This window comes from Panthera onca, chromosome F1, assembly GCF_046562875.1.
Source record: "Panthera onca isolate mPanOnc1 chromosome F1, mPanOnc1 haplotype 2, whole genome shotgun sequence".
Taxonomy (NCBI): Eukaryota; Metazoa; Chordata; class Mammalia; order Carnivora; family Felidae; genus Panthera; species Panthera onca.
The window spans coordinates 60004420-60028459 of NC_138355.1; positions in this window are offsets into that span (position 1 = coordinate 60004420).

Genomic DNA, 24040 nt, shown 5'->3' on the forward strand with positions numbered 1-24040 from the left:
TTAACCACTGGCTCTCCAAAAAGAATGCGTTTATGGGTTTATTACGAATTTCACTGATATAAAGGGAGTGTCTCATACAATTAACAAACAATAACACAATGCATGGCACACTTTACTGTAAATTCCATACAACCAATTGACTTTCACAAAATGCTTTTGTTGACTTTTGCTGCATTCACATATCCCTAGCCAACCTATGGTTGCAATTCAACCATGATGTGACAAATGGAGTCACATTCCAATCCGCTAAAGCTTTCCCCACTGTTTATTGCCATTACATTTGCTATGTCACCTACAGTTTGTCCAGTAGTAATCACCTGTATGCAGATTACAACCATTAAACTGAGAGCTCTTTCAGTTCTGGTCATATTTGTAATATAATTTTTTAAACACTGGTTTTAAGACCTGGCTTGCAAAATACGCTCAAATGTAATCATTGCCTCCCGTGAGCCAAGCCAGCCCCAGCATGCGTCTGTCTCTGAGGCTGGCAGTGACCTGGCTTGACTCCCTTCTTGTCTTCTTCAAAGCAGGGCTCAATCGTCAAAACTACCACGTGGCTTTCGCTCTCTGTTGTGCTGGACCCTGGAAGGTCGGCTGCCATCATGCTACCTTTACACTCGGAGATGCCTGGAAACCATGTCACAGAACGGACCGGGGCCTCTGCGAAGGAGATGAGCCTCTTTATGAAGTGACAAACCTCCTGCCAACTTTCCCTTTATCTCCCAACTCAAGCTGAAGATGCTAAGCCGTCTCCCTGAGGAGAAGGTGTGGCCGAGGTGCACGGGGAGGGCAGGAGTTTAAATCAAGCGTCTTCAGTCTATTTTCTTCAAACCACATGGCTTTCTACCCGGCCCGGCGCAGCATCGGTGACAGGGAGGGGTGGCTCTCGGGAGAGCAGCATGACAATCACAATCCAACCTCAGATCCTCTCCTGTCCTTCGGTTACTCTGTTCTTCTTCTCTGTCTGAGTCTGGTTTGCCACAAAAACCAGTGCTGGGAGGGAAGAAGATTGTAAAAATGATTGAGCCATAAATAACACCAACATGCATTTGGGAGAGAATTAGACGGGACCCAGATACGCTTCTCTACTCTTTGGTTATTAATCTCCCATCCAGGAACCTACAGCTGTGTGTCCACCCCGACTGGAAGCACCGCCTCCCCCAGGACTTGATGAAACAGCATGTGATTTCGCCTTTCAGAGCTTCCATTGATTTGGCGGACGGTCAATTCCCCTAAAGTTGACTTTTGTGCTTTTGCCAGTGTGGCTGCAGTGAGTTGCATTTAATTTCTCCTGTTATTAGTGCTACCATTATGAATACTATAACTTCAGGAAGGATGAGTAGGAGACAGAGCAGGAGTATGTGGGGCAAGGAAGGCGACAGATTATGTCAAGTTAACTTTTAAAAAAAATCAGAATATCTTTAATTGAAGTAAAAGTCATTGAACGTAAAATTCGCCATTTTAACCATTTAAAAGTGTGTAATCCAGCAGCATTTTGTATATTCACACTGCTGTGCAAGCACCATCGTAATCTAGTTCCAGAACATTTTCATCTTCCCAAAAGGCAACCCTGTACCCATTAAGCACCAGTCACTCCTCCTTTCCTCTCCCTTCCTCCCTCCCCCGACCCCAAGCCCCTGGCAACCGCTAATCTGCTTTCTGTCTCTATGGATTTGCCTGTTCTGGATATCTCATATAAATGGAATTATACCGTATGTGGGGTTTTTTGTGTGTGTCTGGCTTCTTTCACCCAGCTTCATGTTTTCAAGGTTCATCCGTGGTTAGCAGATATCGTAAGTGACTTTTGATTAAAAAAAAATTGATCAAAAGAAAAATTTTTAAAAAGTCACCAACCCACATCACCTGGCTGGATTTCTCCTTTCACCCAGTGTTACTTGGCAGTCCACGAGAGAAAGAACTGCCATCACAAACCTCTGATTTGGTGCGTTATTTAGGTCCCAAGGAAGCGGGAAAAGGAGATTAAAAGAAATAAAGTCTATATATCCCATGTGAACAGCTCTTTCCCCAAGGACGCCGGGTCAACCTTTTTAAAAAAAGTTTTAGGGGCACCTCGGTGGCTGAGGCGGTTAAGTGTCCAAATCTTGATTTCCACGCAGGTCATGATCTCACGGTGGTGAGATCGAGCCCTGCATCAGACTCTGTGCTGACAGCACAGATCCTACTTGGGATTCTCTTGCTCCCTCTCTCTTTCCGCCCCTCCCCTGCTCGCGTACACATGTAATGTGCTCACTCTCTCTCAAAAGAAATAAACATTTAAAAGTGTTTTTAAAAAGTTTCAGTCCTATTTGGGCTTGTAGTTATACACGCCATTAACAAGCACTGTGTTAGTAAAGGTTGGTTCTTGGTTCAGTGAGAACTGACTGAGTGTACTGTCTCTCTAATTTGTTTTGTTTTCCAATAACCATGGAGAAGTAAAAGATAAAACCATGGCAATGAAAAAATAGAGGTTACAAACAAAACCCTATGAGCTCATCTGAGAGAAAAATGGGTAGGATCTCCATGACTTCACTACTAGTGAAACTCTCAGTGATTCTGACAAAGGAATGGTGTTATAAGAATCTTTGCTTAAACACTTCCTGGTGGCCTTATGCCTCATCACAACATCATTTATTAGGTCCTGTTTACCCTTCTGTTGTCACTTTTTGTCTAACCCTCTTAGTGGATCGCAAGCTCTTTGGAGGAAAGCTCTATACCTGATTCATGTTTCTGTAACCTGGATCTCCGATGGCTCAAACACCCTCATCCGAGTAATAACAGGACTTGAGGCATCTCTTTGTTGTTGTATCAGTTAGAGTAATGAATGTTGGCTGCAGGAACAAAACAACCTCACAGTCTCAGTGGTTGAACACAGTAAATGTTTATTCTTCACTCACATTGCAACTCAAAACAGGTCTGGCAGCTCTCCTCCAAGCGATGACTCAGGGATTCATCTTCCTTCCATCCTTTGGGTTTGCTGTTCTCTACAACGCTCCTGGAGTCTGAATTGAGCTGACCAGCAAGCAAGGAGAAACTAAGCAGAGTGTATCATGGAGATTTTAGGGTCTAGGCCTGAAAGTGGTGGTTTATTTCACTTCTGGTCATGTTCCTTTGGCTGTTACGAGGGGGCTGGAAGATGTAGTCTTCTGTGGGCTCAAGAGGGGGCGCTCAAGAGGGGGAAATGTTATTGTTTGGCACCTACCCAGTCTCTGCCATAATTGTTCCTTCCCTTGTAGCATACTTGGGAGGAGGTGGGTGGAAAAAGGTTGTTTCATGTTGGTTCCCAGTCCAATCAGGCTGTACCCATGCCTCTGCTTTGTACTATTCCAGACTGGTGAACTCCACTCCGCCATGGGCTTTCTTTCAACTTTCCTGATGGCCACTTCATGCAGTTCCAGAAACTTCTCTCTTCCATCATGAAGCTGACCTCAAGATGAGGAAAGTCTGTTTCCCCTTTACTACTCTACACAGACCCTTCCATTCATTACTTGAATTAGGTCAAGGCCAGGCTGTACCAACAAAAATTTACTGAAGGCTTTAATATCACAGAAGGAAATTACAATACAGAGAAACGTAAAACCAGTATAGATATGACTGTTCTCAGAGCTCACCCATGGAAGCCTGTATAGTTTCTGGCCCATCTCACTGTAGTAGATGGCAGCTTTCTTTTTCCCACAGGGAGGAAAGACCTCGAGCCCATCCCCCTCTGTTGAGCCATCGACCTTGGTATCGTCAGATTCCTCAAAGGTTAAATGTTCTCTGCTTTCTGAGTCTTTTCTTTCTGCCTCTGGATCGTCCGATCCCAATGTGACAGGTTCTGGAAATTATCATTCCCTTTAGCAAAATGATCAACCCCTGCCCCATAGAAGGTGGTCTCTGTCCTCAGAAACAGAGTCTCTTTAGAAAATAACTATTTGTTTAATTGCTTTGAAACTCTTTATTTAAATTTTCTAAAATGACAGCAATAATTTATGTTATGAACAAAATGAGAGCACTGTCAAGCATTTTCTGGCCTGGCCCACCTCCACGCAGCACCCCCCCCCCCCAGCTCTGCTACCAGTGGGGGTGACCTTGCCTGAGGTGGGGTACAGTCACTTTTAGAAAGGTGACAGTGAGATAAGGCTAGGACCCAAGCTGGAAGAGGCCCTTGCAATGCTCAGAGAGCAGTGACTGGGGGAGTTGGGATTTCTTCCTGGTTTTCACAGGGAAATCAACAAACCAATCCCAGAACGCTGAAAACCAGCGACACTATCTGGGGACCATCTTGATCCCATGAGCACCAACAAAACCCAAACGTTCCTTTTGGTGCCTGTGTTTGCCCCATCCATCTCTCCCTCCCCTGAACCAATCCCACAGCTGAGAGAAACTCTGGTGTTATCTCAGCTGGGTTAAAAGAGCACCACATAAATGGCACAAGGCACAATCAGTCCGGTCTACAGTAACATCACTAAACCCAGAACAGTCTGTTTTCAGTTTTTCTTCTTGGAGGTGACCTCCATGCCTGCATATCCTTTCTATGTTGGGGGCTCAGCAGCCCATCTACCTAAGCAACTGCATTTCCCGAGGCAAGCAATAGTTTGTAGGGTGAGGTGTCCAAGTTCATATGTAGCTATCTCCCCACAACTACACAGACTTTATAGAACCCTGTAAGTCAACTGAAACTTTTGCAACTAGTGAGTTACAGACCATTCATCCCAGAAGAGGGTCTCTGCTCTATTTTCTTTTCCTTTTTTTTTTTTTTTTTTAAAGCCTAAAGCTCTTTTGGTAACACAGAAGATTCCACTAAACTAACTTAAGCAAAAATGTGGTGTGCCAAGGATTTATTATGGGGCAACAGGATCCAAGAGTAGGAGGTGAGGCCGTGTCATAGGGACTAAGCTATGGGCAGCTAGGCTCCTTCTGGCTTTTTCTCATTGTGCATCAGGTTTCTCTCTTCACAGTGACCTCTGCTTCTCCATACACAAGTTTATAATGTTATTAAGATATTTCATTTCAGCACAGTGTGAACTGTAGCCATTAGCAATTTGCAAGCATCTCTTAGCCCCAATTCTGGTTTTGGAGACAGACGTCCATCTTAGATGGCTGCCCTTTGTCTTACTGATCTATTAACCCAGGTAGAAAGGGTCTATGTGCAATAAACCTCTCTGCCATTATCTACCTTGTGGGTTGAATGGTGTGATACTGTGATTTATAGTAAGAAATATATATATATACTTGGTCTTTGTCTACTGTTCCTGGCACAGAGGTCCTAAAACCCTCGGAATTTCCTAAACAATGAGAGCAATAAAGTTGTCCTCTGTTTTGTAAAGAGGTGACTTTTGGATGGCACCTAACGATGGGGGCAAATTGCAAAGAAAACCAACCACAGGATTAGAGAGTTGGAACTTTTACTCTCATCCCCCTGGCCTTCATGGAGGGGAGAGGGGGTGGGGGTTAAATCAATCACCAATAGCCAATGGGTTAATCTAAGAAACCATTCCTATATGATGAAGCCTCCATACAAACCCAAAAGGACAGTGTGTGGAGAGCTTCCAGGTTGGCAAACACCTGGAGATTTGGGGACAGTGACACTCTCCAAGAGGCCTTAGAAGCTCCATACCCTTTCAGCAGTTACTTGGAAGTTTGTTCAATGTCACACGCATTTCTTTCTTTTCCTTATTGTAAACCCATAAATTTAGTTGATATTTTTTGGTCCTCAGCTTTTAAAAACTTTTCTAACTCTCTTGATAGGCAGGGTTGTCACCTTCTCTAAGCCCCTGTAGCAACTGGTTTTACACTGTCGGTAAACCATTTGTCATTCTGAAACCCAATTACTCGCATCCAGGTCTGTGTACCCCACTAGAATATGAACCGCTTAAAGGTGACAATTCTCTTTCTGGTGCAAGTGAAGTGCTCAAAAGATGTTTCTGGAAATTATAAGTCAATAAATGAATAAGTTATGCTTCCTGGGGTATACTAGCTTTAGGGAAAAAACTTGAGTCACTGTTGCAACCAACAATTTTTCTCTGGATCTGCCTTCTTCCCATTCATGGCACACCCTTCAAATTCTAACCGGCTATTTCTGCTATTGCCCTGGGGTGAGTATTGTACATATGTTCTCATTCATTCATTCTCACGAATATATTTCTATGTGTCTGCTAGGGTCAGATAATATACCTGGCCCCGAGAATACACTGATGATGAGTCAGCATGTAGACTCAAAGTTATAACATCAAAATAATTCCTAAGTAAAGCTTGTATTGAAGAATGAACCTTCTCTCTGTGGACAAGAGGGCTTCTAAATATTAAACCCCAGAATTAAATAGACCTACACACCCAGTCACAGGCAGTGATTCCCCACATGGTCTGCCCCTTGAAAATCAGCCACGGAGAAACAGAATATGTGCCCTCTGCGGGAAGTCTGGCCCCAAGGGAGAGGACACGGAAGGATTAATTGACGGAATACCATCCGCCTGGTTATGCCACGGCCTCCGCCATTGGTGATCTGGCTCCCATTGGTGTTCTTTCTTATAACCAATATTGAAAGCGACAGTTGTGTCAGTATGCCTGGAAGACGTAGCCACTGCTGGTGTCAGTAGAAGGCACTCCCACTTCTGTGATGGCCCAGCCACACCTGTGCCAAAGCTGCTGACGCCCAGTTGAGGCAATAATGTCTGAGCTGACTCCTGTGGCTGCCAAAGTCAGCAAAATCGCTGAAGAAGTTGTTGGCACCAGAGGTTTGCGAGCTCAGCGTCTCTCGGAGCTTCTGGATAAAGAGCTCCTGTGGTTTCCACTTGCCTTTTCCCTGCAGCTCCCTAGGCAAAAGCTGTAGGCTGGGTCAGTGAGGACAGATGGACGGTGTAGGAGTCCCCCATGCAGGCTAGCCATGGAGATGACTCCAAACGAGGTCGTTCATACGGTCTCAGAAATGTTGTCAGAACTGAAACCGGACAGCATTCAACATACCTTTCCCTGGTGCTCCTGAACTGGATCACCCTACCTGCGTTGAATTATGAATTACTAATGTTTATAAATCCTTTCATTATCTTGGAAGAGTGCAATTATTTGTGATTTGCTTCTGTTTTGGTGTTAAAAAATGAACATGTTAAATGCAAATGTAAATTTAAATAGTAAATGTGAATTTGTAAAAATGTGCCCATTTTTATAAACCAGTATTGGTGTTTCTTAGTGGTGTAATATTTTAGGAGTCTCAAAAACATGAGTTTGGGGCTCCCTCAACCTCTCAGAGGACCTCCCACTTCACTCCTTTTGCCCTTTTACCCTTCTCATTCTGGATCATACTTATTTGCCTTACAATTCTCTTTCCTGAAAAGTTCTTTTCCAGAAGCTTCCTTTATCTGTCACGTAGGTAAAGCCCTACTGAACACTGCCCCCATTCCCACCCCCACCTATCTTTGCAACATGTCTTGACTTGCTTGAGTCCTAGAGTGAACCCAGCTTAGGCTCATGCTGGGATCCCTACGTGAGTAAGGAATGAGTCAAGAGGGGCTTACCTAAATTCATCCAGGAGCTTAGTTAAACTAATAAGAGCAACCTTCATAAGGTGGATATAAAGAGGACCCCATGTCTTGGATTTGTTTCCATTCTTCCTCCAATTTTAGCTTCTGTTCAGTATTAACTAAATCACTATATTTCTTTTTTTTTTTTTTTTAACAGTCTAGTAATCACACTAGTGGGCATTTTCCCCCCAAATACAAAAACACTAATTCAAAAAGATACATGCACCCCTATGTTATTGCAGTGTTATTTACAATAGCCAAATTATGGAAGCAGACCAAGTGTCCATCAACTGATAATGGATGAAGAAGATGTGGTATATACTTACACAATAGAATATTACTTAGTCATCAAAAAGAACAAAATCTTGCCATTTGCAAAAACATGGATGGAGCTAGAAAGTATAATGCTTAGTGAAATAAGTCAAACAGAAAAAGATAAACACCGGAAGATCTCACTCATACGTGGAATTTAAGAAACAAAACAAATGAGCAAAGAAAAAAAAAAAGAGAGACAGAGAATCAAACCAAGAAACAGACTCGTAACTATAGAGAACAAACTGATGGTCCCAGAGGGGAGTGGGTGGGGGATGGGTGAAACAGGCACAGGGAACAAGAGTGCCCTTATCCTGATGAACACTGAGTAACATATGGAATTGTTGAGTCACCGAAACTAATACAACACTGTATGTTACCAATACTGGAGTTAAAATAAAAAACTAAAAAAATCACTACATTTCAACCATCACACCCAGAAATCTTGCGAATATGATCACCATTTAAGCAATGTTAAGAACGAATTTTTGTTGCAGATTTGAGTTAACAAAGCTAGTTGGGGAGCCCTAGACCTTCCTGCATTTTGTCTTCCTCACAGAAGGAGTCTCACTTCTGTTCATACTTAGGACTCCAGTACACTGGTGATTTGTGATTCTCTGAATTCCCTGGAGAAGGTGGAATGACCTTAGTGAAGTGACAGAGAATGCTGGTGGCAGGAAGAAGGAAGTAGGTGAAATTCCAGACTTGATTTGTAAACTAGAAACACTCGTTGGAGCCCTGGGAGGCTTAGTTGGTTAAGCATCCAACTTTGGCTCAGGTCATGGTCTCAAGGTTTGGGAGTTTGAGCCCCGCGTTGGGCTTTGTGCTGACAGTGCACAGCCTACTTGGGATTCCCTGTCTCCCTCTCTTTCTGCTCCTCCCCAACTCAGCAGCACACGCTCTCTCTCTCTCAAAATGAATAAACTTAAAAGAAAATGTAAACACTTATTAAAAAGAAAACCACAGGCCCCAAAGGAGCATTCTTTGGGCCAGGCCAGATCACCAAACAGGGGGTTAGAACCTACCCTAACTGCGGTTTCACCTTGCCCCAGAAATCTAAGTCCTAACCTAACAATCAGGAATTTTCCAGGGAGCACTATTGAGGGAATCTATCCCCTAAAGGAAGGTGAGGTAATGTGCACAGGAAGACCGCCCCCCGCCTTCTCCTCCCCCTAAGGGAAAGTGATCTTACCCTGGAATGATCTTTTCTTTTCTTTTGCTTATAACCTATTTACCGTACTCTCCTTCCATTTTGTACAACTCCTCTAGACATCTCCTACTTGTTAGGTGGGATGCTGCCCGATTCATGGAGCCTTTAATAAAGCCAGTGAGCTCTTCACGTTGATTGACTTGAATTTTTTTTTTAACACAAACATGACCTGTTGTCATAGCACCAGGAGGTGGTCCTTTTTGCCTGCGATCCTGCTGCTGACCAACCCCAGCAGCTTCTCCTCCACCCACATCCCTCAATTTAGAGTGACGTCCATAATTCATGAAAGTCGGGGGATAGTTAGTGCCACTGCTGATTCATGGCAATTGCAGCTGGAGCCACCATCAGGGCTCACCTGCCTCAGGCCCAGGCCGAGAGCTGGGTGGCCCGATGCTATCTTACGTAACTGGAGAACTGCTTTGGGAAGTGAGAAACTGCCTTTAAATTATTCAGCGAGCCTTGCTCCAGTTCACAGCCCTTTCGCAACAGCAGGGAAAGCAGCAGGAAAGTGCCATGATGGTCTTGACACAGAGGGATTTAACGGGAAGGACAAAAACAGGGAAGGAGGAGTCATCAGCTGGAGGCTGCCAAGCAGGGCCTAGAATGTTGCAAAGCCCAAGCCTGCTCACCTTCTTTCCAGGTGGGAGTGTTGGAAGAGAGGTGGAAAGGGTGCAGTGGGTCTCACCTAGGGTTATTGCTGCCCCAGCAGGGGGTGGGGCGAGGGTGGGGGGGAGACAGGCATTTGTTAATGTGTGTATTCATGTGTGTGTTCATGTGGGTTAGTCTCGAAGGCAGGGATCTTACTTGTGTCATTTCAATGTTGTATACCCAGCTCTGGCCCTGGCAGGCTCTTCGTAAATGTGCATTGAATGAGATGTGCTGTTTTTTGAGCTCTAGTCACATGCTTAAAAAAAATTACCAAAAGAAAAGTCTATTTCTTTTACTTTATGATTATTTAGCTCACAGTCTTTCATATATTTGAAGTCAGACTTCTTTTCTCTAGGATGAATGACCATGTCAGGTGTCTAGTAGTTTCAAAGGGATTAATTGCTTGGAGGAGAAGTCTTGAATATTTTCAAGATGACAACAGAAACGGAAGCACTTCCAGGGTGTATTGGCCACCGTGGTGAGGGCTTCTGGGCACTGGGCGTCGGCTACAGATGTTTTATCATCTTTCTTCCTACATCAGGATAGATCTTTCAAATTAGATGTGCTTTGGCTTACACGATCCATACACTTTGGGAGCAATGATGCTCATTTCTATACATCTGTAGCAATCCTGGTGTTGCTAGGTTGTTTCGCTGGATTGAGTCCAAGACCTTAATTGCAGATCTGGGTCCTAGAGTTTAGTTTCATTTGCACTTTTTCATGACAGGCACGCAATAGGCCAGACTCCATTCTAAGTTTCCCAGCATGCAGGAAGGCAGAGGAAGAAAGAAAATACAGCAAGTTAAGGGTGTGGAGAGCTCCGTATGGCTGGAGAGTTGTAAGAGCCTAGGATCTGAGCCTGGGTAGAGCTAATGGCCCAAACTAGATGTAATGGGTATTTGTTGTTTGCCTTCCTGGTATCCAACCTTGTGTTCCTATCAACAGGCCCTGTTTTCATTTTAGAACCCATTCCTCCCCCATTTCATTTCTTGCAGTATAGGTGGAGATCCTGCTTAGGGGCTAGGTATTAGATTGGTGCCTAAACCAATTGGCACATCATATTATCTCAGTACAAGGGTGGGAATGAGATCTAGACTGGTCTAATTGATGTGGATCTCTCGACTTTCTATCAGATTATTTCTACCAGATTTAAACCTAGAAGGAAGCTTTTCCCATAGCAGGTAGCAGCTACTTGGGGGCCATTGCGGGGGGGGGGGGAGGGCGGCTATCTGAGAAAGGAATCAACACAGAAGTTGAGTCATGAGACAGAGAAAAAAAATGTGACTGAGAGATCTCATTTGAGCTCCTGAAACATGATGTACCTGGAACTTCTGAAATTTCTAGTCACATGAGCCAATCCATTTCCTTTTTGGTTCAGGACAGTTTGGTTTAAATACTTTGTGACATGCAACTGGAAAAATCCCGATGTATACACTGAGTTAGCCAAATTCCTTTGTCAAGTCCAAAGGGTGAGCAGAGAGTGAGGATTGAGAAAAAAAAAAAAACAGACAAGTTACTGGAGGACCCCAGAAACTTCTCTGGAGTGTGATCTACTAATAGCTGCCATGAAGTGAAATGATGTGTGATGGTGCCCTTGAATGGAGACGTGAAGCGGTTGGCTCGGCAGTTGAAATCTTATTTATCTTACAATTCTTTTTCGTAAGTTGAATTTTTTGGAATTCCCAAACATTCTTCTTTAAAACATAGATCTAGTAATCCAAATATGGGATATAAACCTTCCCAAGGCCTACTGACCTTCTGAGAAATAGTTGAACCATAAAAACCAAAAATAAACTAAGTCCCTTTTCTAAAAGTTTCAACCATCTGAACATCAAAAAGGAGCATAGATTCCTATAGTTCAATTTATTCCAAGTCTTAGTTACCAACAGCAACAGATTATTTCGAACACAGTTCTCTGAAACTGCTGCCTTTCTCCATATTCTTCTTGGCAAATGGGTAGAAAATCTGTAGTAACATTCCACAATGAGAATATGAGATTATTCCGGATAGTCATAGACACAAGATACACTACCCTTCAGTCCCTGATAAATGCTCAGTGTCTGTGGTTTCCCTTCCATTATTATTTTCCACCCCTGCTTGATCAGTACACAAGATTCTCTCATGGGTAGAGGTTCAGCGTAACCTATACAAAAACATGACGCTGGTGCTTGAGTGCCTAGTCCATGAAGGCAAGAGCGTGCAATGGATTTCCCAAAACCAATGCTGGAAGGGAAAATGAGATTTGGGGCAGATAGAGATTTCACTCTCACATTGAAACTACGGCATAGTCTACCCCCTTCTCTTTCTGAAAAGTAGTGGTTTATTTTCACCAATCCCTTCCATTCATTTCTAGGAAATAGGTTGGAATCATTTTCGAGCCATAGTGACCCACCTTCAGTTTAGCTGACTACGACAGGGTCAGCTAGTGATAGGTGAACGAATACGACTGGTATGGTGTGAAGGTAATTTTCATGTTTAACTTTCTGTTCTCTGAACACATAGCCCAAGTGATTGAGCACTTACTTCTCCCTCTAAAAGTTGCACGTGTGTTACTTTTGTCCTTCCAACTGGGTAATAAAATCAAGAGGAAAGCCCCTTGGGGACAGAGAATTATTAAGACCTTGTGAGGCCCGCCAATGGATGGCTACCACGTGGTATCTGCTGGCCTCCCTGAAAATGTGTACTTACACTTGTTGGGTTGTGACCTCTCCCCTCCCCTCCACCTGAGTACCCCTGACCTTCAAACATCATGTGTTGGAACCCGCAGCTACCTCTGCGACCAAGGTCGGTATCTCTAGCCTCCATCCCTCTCACTTCCTGTTCTAGCTGCTTCTTCCTCACTGATTCATGCTGATGAGGCTTAAGCACACCCCTGACCAGAACTCACCAAGTTATGACAGACCAGATTAAGAAAATGCAATATCGGGGCGCCTGGGTGGCGCAGTCGGTTAAGCGTCCGACTTCAGCCAGGTCACGATCTCACGGTCCGTGAGTTCGAGCCCCGCGTCGGGCTCTGGGCTGATGGCTCGGAGCCTGGAGCCTGTTTCCGATTCTGTGTCTCCCTCTCTCTCTGTCCCTCCCCCGTTCATGCTCTGTCTCTCTCTGTCCCAAAAATAAAAAAAATAAACGTTGAAGAAAATGCAATATCATGTTTGTTATATCTTGTTAGCTGATGCATCATCTCAGAACTCAGTGGCTTACGATGAGCACGTGTATCCTGCTTACAGATCTGCAATTCAGGCTGAGTTTGGCAGGAACCACTTATCTCTGCTTCACCCGGCGTCGGCATAGAGTGTCTCCAAGTTGGGGGCTCATCTGAAGTGAGTGTCACGTGACAGCTCACTCACTCACTCATGTCTGCTGGTTGACGCGGAGCAGACTCCTCAAGCACCCGGTTCTATTTACATGTATTCTCTCCAGTGTGGTGGCTCCAAGGTAGCCAGACCTCTCGAATGTTGGCTCGGTGAACCCATGGCGTGTGTCTAAAGACAGAGAGCCCAGTGGGCAGTGTATTGTTTTTTCTAGCCCAGTCTTGGAAGTCACAGTGCCACTTTGACTCCATTGTATTCCTTACCAGGGAGTCTCTAAAGCCAACCCATTGTCAAGGGGAGAGGGAATTCAACTCCACCATGTTACCTGAGAAGTATCAGAGAATTTCCAGATTTCTTTTAAACCCACACGGGTCGTCTCTGCTCTACATGATATGAGCTGGCTTCCTCGTGCCGGCGGCTTCTCTCTCCATGTGGTTTCTCATCATTAGGGAGGCTACCTTGGGCTTGTTCACAGAGCATCAGGTTCCAGGAGGAGAAGAGTAGAAGCTGTCAGGCCTCTGGAGGCCTAAGTTCAAATTTGTAGAATATCGTTTCCACAACATTCTGTTGATTAAAGCCAGTCACAAGGCCAATCCAGATTTAAGGAGTTAGAAAACGCACTACCTTTTGATGTGAGAAGTTGAGAGCATTTACGGCTGGTTGTAATCTCCCACACGTGACTGTACGAGCATCTTTCCTTGAACACTGGGAGTTACCGTACTAATAGCTACTGCATTAGAGGTTGTATTGCAACCCTCCCTTATTGGTGGTGAAATGTCACAGGAAGGTATGTTGAAGAGTTTCTGAGAGAGCTTCCTCTCTGTCTGGTGGGGAATGCTCTTCTTCTTTTCCATGGGGAAATATTGCCAGTGGACCCTGGACAGACTCCCCAGTCAACTAACTCTCCTCCTGAGAGACGCTGAGGCTGGCACGCTGTATAAGGTAGGGGTGTGCGGTCTTCTGGAGGTGACTGCGTAGGTGCCTTCAGTATTGCCCTTCTCATCCTCCCCACACCAAATACATGCACTGAAATGTGAGTGAAGTGTTGAACCAAGTGTCCCAAAGAATTACAGAGTGTAGGCTCAGAAGCTGTGAATTTATTTAGTTAACTTGATGCCTTAGAATACACAGGGGTAGATGAAGTCGGGTGAACTGAGGGCAGTGCTGAGCCTCATTGAGTTGTCTGTCATCCCCTAACTCCATCTCCCCAATCTTCCCTGTGTTCTTCTTGCACGAGGAATGCTCTCTGTAAGACCCCCTTTCTTCCTTTGGGTACACTGTACCTCCCCACAGGCTAAAGTATCCGAGGTCCAATCCCTCTGTGCCTCATACACTCAGCTTCCTCGGGCTTCAGTTGGAGTCAGTAAAATCTTCCCATAGGTTTCTGCGGGATCTGAGGGGGGTGTGGCTGAACTCAGGTTTCCTCTTAGCCAAATGTGGCGGGGGGTGGGGGAGGGGGTGGGATGGGATGGGGGAGGGGCTAGGCTGGCTCACCAGGGTGAGCCAATACCATTCCAGCTTCTCTCCAGCAGCAAGAACCATAGCCAATTTCTCTTAAGTTACCCAAGAGCAGTCTTACCCCACCATGGAGAGAACTCTTTTTTTTTTTTTTTGAGAGAGAGAGGCAGAAGGAGAGAGAGAGAGAGAGAGAATCTTGGTGCTCAATGGAGCCCCGACACAGGGCTGGATCCCACAATTCTGAGATCATGCCCTGAGCTGAAATCAAGAGTCAGAAGCTCAACCGACTGAGCCACCCAGGAGCCTCACTAGTTTTATTCTTTCGCTAACCTTCTTTAACATGATTTTGACCCTACCTCTTCTTCTTCATTTTTTTTTTTTACAAAGCAAAGCTTTTTATTTACTTATTTTTTAAATGTTTATTTATTTTTGAGAGAGAGAGAGAGAATGTGTGCGATTGCAAGCGGGGAGGGGCATAGAGAAAGAGAGAGAGAATCCCAAGCAGGCTCTGCACTGTTGGTGTGAAGCTGGAGGCAGGGCTTGATCTCAGGAGCCGTGAGCTCGTGACCTGTGCCCCAATCAAAATTCCATCGCTTAACCAGCTGAACCACCCAGGAGCCCCTGACCCGAGTTCTTATAAAATAGCAGTCCTGGCCTTATTAGAGTACAGATTCATTGACTTCCTTTTTCTTACAGAGGCCTTCTCATTAGCCACACATGCCTCTGTTTGGTCTCTCTGGGGTGAATGGCTCAATGCTCGACTTGATATCTCTTGCATTCTTGAATTTCTCCCCTTAAAATGAGGTTGCAGGTAGAGTGAGGTAGGGAGGAGCCAGGGAGGTTTTAGTTTATTCCTGATAGGAATGTCCCCGAAAAGAGGAGATAAGCGGGAAGAATCAGGTTGGAGTGTCCTGGCCTCCTGATTATATTTTGAGTAGATCCAAGAATACCAGCAGGATAATGTGGCATAGCACAAGGGCATATTTTCCAAATATAAATTTATAATGTGCTGTGTGGGTGTGTAGCTAGCCCCACACATGTTAGGTAAGCCATTATGCAGATATAATAGAAGATTTTCTCCCAAGAGGTGTTGGAATCCGACTTTGGATGCAAGCAAGTCGATACCCCTTCCCTCCTCCTTCCCCCACTCCTCCCTCCTCTCTGCCTCTCCCCTTTCTCCCTCTCATTCTCTCCTCCTTCCTTTTTGTTCTTTCTTTCATTTAACATTGAGCACGTTCTGTGTGCCTGATACTCTACTAGATGCTGAGGATGTCACAGTGAATAAGAAACAGAATCCCTGCTGTTCAGTGCTTACAATCTAAAAATCTGGGGATTCTTTTTTTTTAAATTTTTTAATGTTTATTTTTGAAAGAGAGAGCGAGACCGAGTGTGAGTGGAAGAGGGGCAGAGAGAGGGGGAGACACAGAATCCAAAGCAGGTTCCAGGCTCTGAGCTGTCAGCACAGAGCCCGATCAGGGGCTCGAACTCACAAACCGCGAGATCATGACCTGAGCCGAAGTCAGACGCTTAACCGACTGAGCCACTCAGGCGCCCCCAAATCTTGGGAATTCTGATAAATTTCGACTGTGTTTCTAAAAAGCATTATGGAGAATTGTGTGGACTGTGTCTGTAATCAGCCACTATTCTGATAACCTGCCCCCATGACTTGACTCACCATGTCCTAACACCCCAACCTTCTACCCCTGGATTTTCATACCTAATTTTCTCATTAATCCAGATTTGGCCATTTCAAAGTGGAGTTAGTAGTCAGAAAAACCATAAAGCATCTTCCTCCTTCTTTCAGATTGGCAAGTTTGCTATCTTTTCAGCAAAAGTAAATATGAGAGACTGATTGTTTTGTAAATTGCATTTTATCAACTTTATTAATAAAAATACCTCTGAAACATTTGTATTACAATTGAGAGTCATGGTTTTGGGTGGTAATGTTAGATTTTTTTTTTTTTTAATATTTATCAGACCTCTTAGAGGTATTTGAGGAAAAAATGTTGGGGCTGTCACTTAGGTGCCAAGTTGATCTATTTTATTCCTAGATATTTAATTTTTATTCTTCATTTGCAGTAATTTATAATATTAGAACAAACTGAATTTAAGAACACTTTCCAAATGGTGCTTTGACCCAACCTCAGTTCAATGAGTGTTTATAATGACAATTCTAAAGTACCTTTTAGGGGAGAGTCTGGGTGGCTCAGTCGGTTAACCGTCCGACTTCAGCTCAGGTCACGATCTCGCGGTCCGTGAGTTCGAGCCCCGTATCGGGCTCTGGGCTGATGGCTCGGAGCCTGGAGCCTGCTTCCGATTCTGTGTCTCCCTCTCTCTCTGCCCTTCCCCCGTTCATGCTCTGTCTCTCTCTGTCTCAAAAATAAATAAACGTTAAAGTACCTTTTACATAATTAAAAAAGCCAAATTACATTCAGCACAATTCTATTCCAGTCATTTAGAAGTTGATAATCCCAATATAAAACTAATGACATCTTTCTCTTGACAGATTTCATTTACTACATTTTATTTTATTTTTTAAATGTTTATTTAATTTTGACAGAGAGAGAGAGAAAGAGAGAGAGAGAGAAACAAAGCAGGGGAGGGGTGGGGGGTGGAGAGAGAATTCCAGGCAGGCTCTATCCTGTCAGCACAGAACCTGACTTGAGGCTCAAGCTCACAAACTATGAGATCATGACCTGAGCCAAAATCAAGAGTCAGATGCTCAACTGCCAGAGCCACCCAGGTGCACCTACTGCATTTTATTTTAATAATAATTAGTCATTGTAGTAGGAAGAAGTAATCATTTTATCTACCAATATACTTTGTAGTAAATTAATTACAAGTAACACTGAGCTTCAGTGACATAGACCCAGAAGCAATGGTCCAAATCCAGTGTGGCTTGATAAGACGTCAAGAGCCTTTGGGTCAGAAGCTCTTCTTCTTCTTCTTCTTTTTTTTTTTTTTAATGTTTATTATTTATTTTTGAGGGAGATAAAGAGAAAGAGTGCAAGCAGGGGAGGGGCAGAGAGGGAGGGAGACACAGAATCCGAAGCAGGCTCTAGGCTCTGAGCTGTCAGCACAGGGCCCAATGAAGGGCTCGAACCCACGAACCGTGAGATCGTGACCTGAGCCGAAGGGGGACGCTTAACCGACTGAACCACCAAGGCACCCCAGAAGCTCTTCTACCTTAAATCTGCCTTGTGGAGCAAAGTATCAGTGGAAGCCCAGACACATGGCACAACATTGCGTTTGTTCTTGCGATGGTACCATTGCAAAAACACGAGCCAAGCATCCCTTCTTGAATCCTGTCACTCCTTAGGCTTATCACAACATTAAGCTCCAGTCATCAGACATCCGTGGGGCCTGTCACGTGACTGGCAGTGCTTGTCAAACAGGTGTTTTGTCTCGTCTTCATTTACATCGGTGCAAAGCTAAAGAGCAGGCAAGGCATGAGATTTGTAGGGTCAGGGGACAGGAAGAAAACGGGTGCCTAAGACATTTTTTGCTCTTGAGCTCACAGAAAGATGCTAATGTGGACTTGGGGACACAAACACAATCTGTATATCAACAGGCCAAAGTCCTCTATACGTGGGGTCAAATCTAACATAGGGAAAGGCTGAATATTCTGCCGTAAAAACCGGCCCTTAACACGACAGATTTTGCAATGGTTTCACATAGAAGGCCAAAAGCAAACAACAGAAAAATGTGCCTTCTTTTCTTTAAGTAACAGGATATTCTTAAGGATGCCGAGAGGCACCTGAGGCCTGAGGGTAATTCGGTAGTCCTGCGAGCAGATCTGGCCCCCAAGATGAGCGGGTTCGGGTCACCAAACTGTCGAAGAAGAAGGGCCTCTTCAAGAGGGAGACTCCCCACTGAGGCAGCCAGGCATTTACATCCGTCTGATACTCCTTCTTGCCGGCCCTCAGCTCCTGGTCCTGCTCTGCCTCAATCTACCCTAGCTCAGACTCTCAACCCATTGTCTGACTCTGGACGCTGCTCTGAAGTTAATCCCGTGAGGAGACCCTAACCACTCTTTGTGTTGCTAACTAACCTCGTTGCCTGTTCATTGCTCTGTGTTCTCTGAGTTCTTTCCTCCACCTGGCAACCAGATCCTTTGGCGTCCTCTGCGGTCTGGTTTAGACATTCCTGACCTTGGACTCTACTCAACTGTTTTCATTAGACACGGCCCTCCCAGTAGAGCTTTAGCTTTCTCTTTGAGCAAACTGTTCAACTTATTTGAGGTTGAGGGAAGAGTCTCTTCAGCAGTGGTTCGTGGTCCGCTTTTGTTGACTCAGCAGAGCCGAGGGATATGCGTAATGTCATCAGTAATCGTGTCTCCCCAGTACAGTGACCCTCAACAGGAGTGGACACAGAATGTTGAGTAAGCCCCCAGGAGGGTATATCAAATTCTCCCAGAGTGGGAGGAAAGTCTTACAGTAAATACACCTTTTTCTCCTTCGCCAGATGCTTCTGATGTACGTCCAGGGCAGCAAGCCTTCTTTAAAGCCAATACAAGTTTTTCCTTTAGGAATCACTGCTGGATAAGAGCTAAAGGAAAGACACCTTCCGACGGAGCTGGTCAGCATTCCACATTTCTCTACTAGGAGGGAGAAAGGAGAGAAACCAATGGAACTTCTGCAGGGTTTCCTTGCCCTCAGCATTGGACATTCAAAGTGTGATTGTCTTGGTCCCAATTTTAGTTGGTTTTTTTTTGTTTGTTTTTCACCTTCTCTGCCTACATCGAGTAGAAGCCATTGGAAGGAAGAGTGGGCAATCACGCTTCACAAATGCTGCTGCGATTGTGGTGAATGTATTTTCCCTGCGTTCTCTGAGCAAAGTGAACGACCTGGAAAGAAAATACTCTGTGGGAAGTGTAAGGCACTAAGGACAGCACAGTGAATTGGGAAGGAAGAGCTTTCTTCTTGCCACCTGTGCCCCTGAATTGTCACGTGCCTCTGGGAAATTTTCTTGTTATTTCTGACCTTTCTTCTCCGAGATCAGATTTGTATTGTGTGGTCAACAGCACACCGAGACCCTTGAGTGGTGGTTGCTGCTTCTATTTCCTATTTGGACATCGACTCGATGCTTCATATCCACAGAACACCTTTCTGGCTCTTGCTGGTACTTTATGAAAGCTGCCATTGGCTCTGAGGGCTTGGTGACTAAAGTTGCTCTTAGGTATATCCATAGTTCCACTTTTATGAGGGAGAGTGGGCATCCCACAGCAGTGCCACTTTTCAAAATAAAACCAGTCTTGTGACATACCCTTCTATGCAATAGAAGGAAACTGATGAGGCCTTAATGCCCTTTAGATCAGAACATTAATGTTTCCAGATGGAGATCCATGATCTCCTTTAGGGTTTCATTTCAGCCAAACACAGCTAACACTCAGTTTTGGAGTTTCTTTTTTTTTTTTTTTAATTGAAAAAAATGTTTATTTATTTTAGAGAGAGAGAGAGAGAGAGAAAGAGACAGAGTACAAGCGGAGGAGGGTCAGAGAGAGGGAGACACAGGATCCGAAGCAGGCTCTGAGCTGTCAGCACGGAGCCTGACGTGGGGCTTGAACCCGTGAACGATGGGATCATGACCTCAGCTGCAGTTGGACGCTTAACCTACTGAGCCACCCAGGCACCCCTCAGTTTTAGAGTTTCTAAAGCTCATGTATAATCATAGGTGTTTGGAGAAAGCCATACCACCAAAAAGTGCACCAGAGTAAGCCTGGCTAAGGTAGCCCATCGCAAGACATGTAACTTATCTGTTCTTCATTCTAAAAGCCAAAATCTTGTCTGCAATTGTCAGAGAAAGTCTACTTACTACTACAGATATAAGTATCAATATACCTATTTAAAGAGATTACTTAACTATAGACTTTATAAACAGCAGACAACATGAATTCAGAATGACTAAATTTGCATACGAATTAGCTATGTATAGTTTGCCTTATAATCAACTTAACCAAATGTAATGATCTACAACAAACCATATAAACTATTGTGGTTCAAATAATTCATCTCAAAATCCCCCACGGTGGGAATTATTGAAGTCCTTGTCCAGCCATGTCTATAAGAGTAGTCTGTGTTCTGATTTGCTCATTCTGGGCCAGGTTCTACAGATGCTTTTATTTATGTCTTATGCTGTTTTTATATTTAGGGCCCTATATTATCAATAGAGAATTTTCAGTTTCTGTTATCAGCAGTGGCTCAAATCGGATTGTAAGTACCGAAAACATATGAATGGCAGTTTAGAAGAGCTGCTATCTTTCAGTACTATGTGAAAAGTGCCTCTTACTAGATACATATTACTCAAATGGGACATCTCTCTATATTTTTATCATTTGCCAACTTTTTTTCTCTCTAAATGCTTTTTAACTGCCGCCTGTGAGTGTTTTCCACAGGCTATAAGCAGAAGGAAGGAAGGGAAGGCAGAGTGACAGGACCTGGGGAGACTCGTTGATGGCCTCTGGATGTTCAGTGGGAAGAAATGCGCGTAGCTCCAATCTGAACTGCAAAGGCCTCCGATATCAGGAAGAAGTCAGGGATGCCAGGAGCAAAATGATCAAAAATCTCTCTGGCTTCAGAGACCTTGGATTTTTACTGTTTACCTATTTCGCACCCAATTTAGGGCAGGGTACGGAATTGTCCTTCAAAACCAGGAGAAAGCAGTCTGGGGTTCTTTTAACAGGGCCAGCAAAAGGAATTAGAAGAGTTAGTTTAAAAACTCACAAGGATTAGAGTTCAAGGAAGAAAGTGTTAGTCACTATTGCCAAATTTCAGGATGATCAAATTCTTTCATCTGCTCATTAATCTTCTACAAGGAAGCTTATCTGTGTGACCCGTGGGTCAATCAGTCTGGTTTATACACCGTGGGGTACTCTCCCCAACAGCCTCCCCTGCTCCCACCCTCTTCTCCCTGCATCTCCAAGCTCAAATCATAATTCATGTGCCCAAGTAGGTCTGGCCTAAGATACATTTCCCAAAACTAGATTCTGCAAAACCCTGTTCCACATGCTTTTAGTACCCGTGTTGTGAAGACGACAGTATGACCTGCCGTAAAGGGTGTGGAAAATGCCGACTTAAATTAAGGGGGATCAGTTCACTGGCTTCAGGACTTCTCGGGATCCTTAATATGTTAATTCACAGTGTAACCAACAAAGAGGGACACAGCATCACAGTTTCCTAAATCTGTGTGATCACAGTGGACTACTTCATGGTATGTCTGTGTTACCTTTAGGAGTTTTCCGTGTACCCCAAAGACGGTTTGGGAAATGCTGGCCTAAGTACATTTCCCAAACAGCGTTCTGAAATCTCTCCTTATGTGATCCAAGCCAGGGGAGGAATGGGTGAGGAATTTAAAACCTCATGGTGGCCACCTGGGTGGCTCAGCTGGTTAAGATCTGACTCTTGATTGTTGGCTCAGGGCATGATCTCACAGTTTGTGGGTTCGAGCCCTGCATTGCGCTCAACGCTGACCGTGTGGAGCCTGCTTGGGATTCTCTCTCCCTCTGTCTTTGCCCCCCCCCCCCCAAATAAATACCCATTTAAAAAACAAAACAAAAAACCTCTGTGGTTTCTCTCTGCCTCCATGTTGTGGATAGAGGCTTGTACTCACTCAGCCTGAGATGTCGGTCAGTCTGGCTCCAGCTCTCCCTCTGTCAGCTCCTAGATCCAACATTCCAGATTCACCAAGCTACCGCTCCCGTTTTATCACCTGAGGTTTGAGGCGGGAATAGAAACAGACAAGGCCGTAACTGCACCTCTCATCATCTACCTATACACATTAAATTATCCATTCCTTAAATTTGTCCGTAGAATCTCCCAGCTCTGCCTTTTCTCGCCCCCTCCCTTTCCCATGAATGTCCCTTCTGCCCAACTCACTCATCTAAACCCAACCAGTCCTCTGAGGGCAATCTCAGATGCCCCCTCTTTCAGGCGGCCTTCCCCATTTCCTCTCTCCAGAATTAAAACTGTCCTTCTCTCTTCTTGGAACCCTCATAGCCCCTCAATTGCTTTTCACTGTATTTAACACTCTGCTTGATAGGATGATTTGCCGTGTTTTTTCTTTTGTCTTTTTTAGCAATGCTAACCTCCATCTGTTGAGCACCGACCACATACTAAGTATTTTGTTAGATGATTTACACACTTCTTTCTCATTAATTCTGAAAAGTTTTATTTTTTTAATATTTATTTATTTATTTTTGAGAGAGCACAAAGCCCGATGAGGGGCTCAGACCCACAAACTGTGAGATCACGACCTGAGATGAAATGAAGAGTCAGATGCTTAACCAACTGAGCCACCCAGGTGTCCCTGAAGAAATTTTATTATCCATCTTTACAAATTAGGAAGAAGTTGAATCAGTCAAGCATCTTAGCTGGTAAAAATGGCAACCAGGATGGTCCTTAGACCTCGACCCTGGAGAATCTGCTTCCAAAACCCATAGGCTAGAAGAATGGTCTCAGGCCTGTGTCTCATTAAGGAATAATTTTTGTAAAGTGTTTTACTTACCTAATTGTATGCTCAACAAGCACCAGCACCTTGATTATAATAATGAAGTAGAATCATAAATGGGTTTTTATTAAACAAGAGACTTTACAATGACTTCAGTAGGATTATTGAGAATGCAAAGACCATTCTCTGGCACTAAAAATTATACCAAATAGCTCTACAACAGATTCGGATTCCAGTCACTAATTCCTCTCCACTGTCAAATAGTAAAATCTTAAGGCATTATAGCCTTTAGCAAAATAGACTTAGTTTTGTTATGATTCATCTTTGGGTGCCTATTTTATGCTTGTAATCCTATGCCACCTGCAGAAGGGTAATAGTAACTTCTGTACCGAAATCAAAATGTAATGAAATCAAAATGATGATGGTGATAAAAAAAAAAAAAAAAAACCAACAGTATTTATTCAGGACCAACAATCGCATTTTTTAAGTGTCTTTATTTTGAGAGCGAGAGCAAGAGAGAGAGACAACGCGCGAGCACGAGTGGGCGACGGGCAGAGAGAGGAGAGAGAGTGAGAATCCCAAGCGGGCTCTGTGCTGTCAGTGCAGAGTCTGATGCGGGGCTTGATCTCACAAACTATGAGAGTATGACCTGAGCCGAAGTCGGACACTTAACTGACCGAGCCACCCAGGTGCCCTGCCTACCATTGTATTAACTAGGTAGTATATAAGTAGCTTCACATATCTTATCTTATTTATTGTCACTATAACTTTATGATATGTATCCATTATGCCCATTTTACTGGTAAGAAAACAAGCTCAGGGAGACTGAACAAGCTGCCTAAGATCACACAGCTAGTATGACAGTGCTCAGATTAGGATCTACGTATGACTTACCACAACACTAAACTCTACTACTCAGTGGTCTTGACACTATGATATGTGCACCTCTGGGGTGTGAAAGAAGTTGGGTTTTTTTTTAAGGCATAAAGTGTATAGTATTAAGGAAATGAATTTCCGGATACTCAATCCCCCTCTGAGATATTCTTTCCTAGAGAACAGAGCTGTGTTCACAAAAGCTCTTCATATGGGGCGTCTGGGTGGCTCAGTCCGTTAAGTGTTGGACTCTCGATTTCTGCTCTGTTGTGCTGGTAGCACTGAGC